A 5,056-nucleotide genomic window follows, 5' to 3' on the forward strand; every position below is an offset into this window, starting at 1 on the left:
GGGCTGTTTTAGGGTTAAGGTAAATGCAGAAAATGAATTTCATTTTTTTTTTTACAAATAATGCCTTTAGTTGAAAATAAATCCAAAAATACAAATTTACCATTTTGCCCCTAGGGCCATTTCTCACATACTCAAACAATCAAAGGCATTGAATTCATTTCATATATAACACATATTTAAATAATTTCAGATTATTCACACATAAATAAAATGCCAATAATTTATCCCAAAATTATATTTCGGCCACGAACCCGGTTTAGCCCGAAATACCCGATTGTGACTATACCGCGCCAACTTGTCAGAACACACCTGAAAAAGGACACACCAGATATACTATATAATAATATAGTTCATAAGCACATAAATAAATTAAATTCACAGTTTTACCCTTCTCGGGTCAAAATTACTAAAATGCCCCTAACTCACCAACGGGGTCTTAACATGTCATTTCTCATATTAATTCGCATATAATAAATTATAATATAATATAATTCTACAATAATACTCAATTAACTAGTTAGGGCTTTGCTAATCCATTTCCTTAATTCCAGGGTATTACAACTACGCAAGTATACGCAATCAAGTAGTATCTCACGCAAGTGAGGTCGAACCACAGGGAATTGGATTAAGTACTACTAAACTATACTTATGATTCTATTTGGAAAAATAATAATTTTTGCAATTAAAAAGTAAATAACTCAGAAAATTAAAAAGAAACTAAACGAAGATTAATCAAGATGAGTGATTAGGGAGGTGAATCCTGTTGATAAGCTACTAATGTTAATCCCTAATTGCTATCCTTATCCCAATGTGAATGACAAATTATAAATTAACCTAACTCTTTTTAGATCTTTTAGGTTCTAAATAATATGTTCTCTAATTAACTTCTTAATTAAATCAACACAAAATCAGCATTAAGCAATAATCTATTCGTCACTGAGGCTATGTAAATACTTTCGTTTCACATCAAAACCTAGACTATCCAAATTTTAGCATTCTCAATTCTCACTTTTCAGATTTCGAATTGAAATCATTAAACATGTAAAAGGTGATCAAGCTTGCACATGGAATTAAACACAAATATAGATAGTATTCACATATAAGATGAAGGAATGACAATTATTTATTAACTAGGCATAAACTTAAACAACATTCATCATCCTCCCTTCTTGGGAAATTTAGTTCAACATAACTCTAAAAATATCCACGATTAATTCAGAAACAAAAACAAACATAAAGAAGAAATTAAGGGTAAAAGAAAGAAACTAGAAGGTGATATCGCTCCGGGTCTTCAAGATAGCTTCCTCTCCCCTTGCATCCACTATTTAGGTCTATTTCTGTTTGCTTTGACCTTCAGTGTCGTATTCCTTATATAGGGATGAGAAGTGTGCCTCCAATTTGAGAAAAAACCAAAATTAGGTCAAATCTGCGATTTCCGTACCAAGTCGCGACTAGCATTTAAGCTAGTCGCGATTACAGGCAAACCTCAAAAATCGAAGGTTCTGCCAAACCTCGAAGTCGCGACCAGAGCCGCGACCAGGAAAAAGGGTCGCGACCTGGCTCTCTCGAGGTCGCGACTACTGATGCGTCTGGAGCCGAATTTTCCAATTTTTTCCAAGTTTGTCCCAGTTTTTCACCATTTGACTGAATTCGAACTTTAACACCCCGGGAACCTGAAATAATGAAAATCAAGCGTAAAATTGCTCCAATAGACACCAATAGACGAGATAATGCTAACTTCAAAGACCCGAAACATAGGCTAATTATAACCTAATAAAATCCCCCAAACTAGATTCTTACTCGCCCCTGAGTAAGATAAAAAAAACTAACTACACTATCAGATAATTACTATGCTGCTGACTCATGCTCTGTTTTCTTCCTTGCATAAACTAAAATTTTGATCCTACTAACTCTAACAATTAACTCGGATGCTCAATTAATAACACTATGTACAACTGCAAAAATTTATTCAAATGTGAAACATTGTTATAAAAGTTTTACTCTTTCCAACAGTTCCACAACCCGATAACTCATAAGCTTGCATGCTTACCTCTCTCAACTAATGTTGACAGTATTCTTCAGAATCATTAGGTCTTTTCAAGGCTTAGGTATAATGGCTCAGATATTCAGGGATAGACAAAATACAATTTTTTTTCTTTTTTTTTTCAAGATATCATAAGCACACAAACAGAACCCACAAGCTTCTTACTTTTCTTTTTCAATACCCCATATTGTTCCCAAATTTACCAAGATTGATAGAAGATATCTATATTATTTTTCCAACATCACTGAATCTTTTTTTTTTTCAAACATATTTTTTTTTCCTTCATATTTCATATATATTTTTTTCAGTGACATTGAATTACAATTTTTTTTCCTCTTCTCAATCTTACAAGTCTTTCTCCCTCTCACTACTTCCTCACACTAAATATTTCTCCTCCCCCAAACTAATTATGTAGCTTATGATATCATGGATAACATGGTGAAGAAAAATTAATAGTGTGGTTGCAAAATTTTTCAAATCAATGGGTGAAAAACAAAACAGGTTTAGGCTCAAAAGGTTAACTAGGGATACACATTATTATGGTAGGCTTGAAGGGCTCAAACTATCCAACAAATGCCTAAGTCATATTCCAATTGAACACTATCAAGGATTTCGTCTCAAAAGAATAAACATGCAAGTTCTAAGCTATCCTGTCAATCTTACCACAAACCATAGTAAAACAGTTATAACAATTTTCACAGATTGAATATTTGCAGAAAAACACAGGTTTCTAAACATCTGAACTAATCCAAAGAGTTAACAAAATCAAGCACGCAGTTATTTTACAATTTCAGATCACATCACACTAATCAGCAGTATACAACTATCGTCAAGCTTATTGCCATTCCTTAACTAAAACAAAAAACTAAAACAAAAAATTAATATGCAAAAATTAAAGTGCAGAATTTTAAAATTTTAAGTCTCTCCCCCCAAACTAAATATGACATTGTCCTCAATGTATACAATAAAATGCAGAGAAAAGAGACTTACCTGAGACCCTCTCAGAAAGGGTTAGGTGGACCCTTTTCATCCAAAAGAGCCCTCGTACTAAATGAAGAAAATTGACCACCAATCGTGTTGATTTCAGAGTTTTGTACAAGAGTCAGCTCACCTTCAGAACTACCACACATCACTCTTTTCCAACGACGCCGAATCATTCGAAGTCGCTCTTTAGGCTTTGCTTTCTTCTTATCAGCTTTAACAAAAGAACCCTTCACCATCTCAATCTTGCAACAGGTAGGAATGTCGGTTGGGGCAAAAACATTAAAATTGACCTCTTCATCTTGCACTCTCAACTTTAACTCTCCTTTTTGAACATCTATTAAGGCTCGGCCCGTGGCTAAGAATGGTCTTCCCAAAATAATAGGAATAGTTGAATCTTCCTCCATATCAAGAATTAGGAAATCAGTAGGGAAGATAAACTTACCAACCTTTACCAGTACATCTTCAATTATCCCACGAGGATGAGTCAAAGAACGATCCGCTAGTTGTAAGGTCACTGTTGTCGGCTTTGCTTTTTCCAATCCTAGCCTTTTGAAGACAGACAAGGGCATTAGATTAATGCTTTCTCCCAGATCACATAGAGCTTTAGTTTCCACCGAACCCCCTATAGAGCATGGAATATTGAAACTACCCGGATCTTTAAGCTTGGGCGGTAGTTTCTTTTGGAAAATGGCGCTACACTCCTCAGTTAATGCCACTGTTTCATAGTCCTCCAATTTTCTCTTCTTAGACAATATCTCCTTCATGAACTTCACATAACAGGGCATTTGTTCCAAGGCTTCAGCAAAAGGAATGTTGATGTGTAGTCTTTTGAAGACCTCTAGGAATTTGGTGAACTGCTTGTCTAGACTTGACTTTCTGAGCCTCTGAGGATAGGGTATTTTCACATGGTGATCAATGCTAATTGGTGGAGACTGTTGTGGTTGTGTTGGGCTGTCAGTAGCCTTCTTTGCTGTTGGTGTTGGGGTTGGCATTGGTTGAGCTTCCTTCTCCTTTTCTCCGTTCGCTGGTTGTGGCAGTTCAGGACCATCATAATTTTTACCGCTTCTCAGGGTAATCGCTTTGCAGTTTTCTTTGGGGTTTACTTCAGTTGTGCTAGGCAAATTCCCTTGAGGACGGGTTGCTACTTGAGTTGCTAGTTGGCCCATCTGTGTCTGCAGGTCTTTGATTGAAGATCTAATTTCAGTCATGAATTGAAGTAGTTAATCTGTTTGCAAACTAGAATTTCCACCAGAGGCTTGTTGCTGATTAAACTGTTGGTTCTTATTCTGGTTCTGATTTTGTTGCTGATAGAACCCACTGTTTCTTCGGTTATTGCCCTGGTTGAACCCATAATTGTTGTTGTTATTCTGTAAAAAATTTCCAATGGCTTTAGCTTCATCCATTGGCAAATCATCCACATCTGCTTGACACTCTTAAAAGTGATAACTTCCTCCACATAACTCACAAACAACTTGGGCTTGTTTAGCTTGCCCTGCAATTAGCTTTGTCAATGCCTCAACCTGAGCTGTCAACTTTGTGATGGCATCAACCTCTAACACACCAGCTACCTTCTTAGATTGACTCCTCTCAGTTGGCCACTGCTGATTGTTTAGAGCCATCTCCTCCAATAGATCATAAGCCTCATTAGCACTCTTTCTCATAAAGGCTCCGCCAGCTGCTGCATCTATTAGAGTTCTAGTGTTTCCAACCAACCCATTGTAGAAGTTGTGGACCAGCATCCACTTCTTTATACCATGATGAGGGCACTTTCTGATCAGATCTTTAAACCTCTCCCAAGCCTCATGGAGAGATTCATTATCTTGTTGGCAGAAGTTGTTGATTTCTCCTCTCAGCTTTGCAGACTTTGCTGGAGGAAAGAACTTTAACAAGAATTTTGTTGCCAGATCATTCCAGGTGGCAATAGAGTTGGGTGGCAAGGAGTTTAACCAACTATTGGCTCGTTCTCTGAGCGAGAATGGGAACAGTCTCAGTCGAATGGCATGATCACTAACCCCATTAACTTTAAAA

The 5,056-nt window shown here is 36.6% G+C and overlaps 1 non-coding gene across 1 annotated transcript; it reads left to right on the forward strand.

Moving 5' to 3' along the window:
* The first annotated feature begins 4,777 nt into the window (after positions 1-4,777).
* LOC115721445 (small nucleolar RNA R71) lies at positions 4,778-4,884 on the forward strand. Its single transcript, XR_004012468.2, has one exon. It is a non-coding gene; the product is annotated as a small nucleolar RNA R71 (small nucleolar RNA).
* The last annotated feature ends 172 nt before the right edge of the window (positions 4,885-5,056 follow it).

This window comes from Cannabis sativa, chromosome 7 (genome assembly GCF_029168945.1).
Source record: "Cannabis sativa cultivar Pink pepper isolate KNU-18-1 chromosome 7, ASM2916894v1, whole genome shotgun sequence".
NCBI classification, from domain to species: Eukaryota; Viridiplantae; Streptophyta; class Magnoliopsida; order Rosales; family Cannabaceae; genus Cannabis; species Cannabis sativa.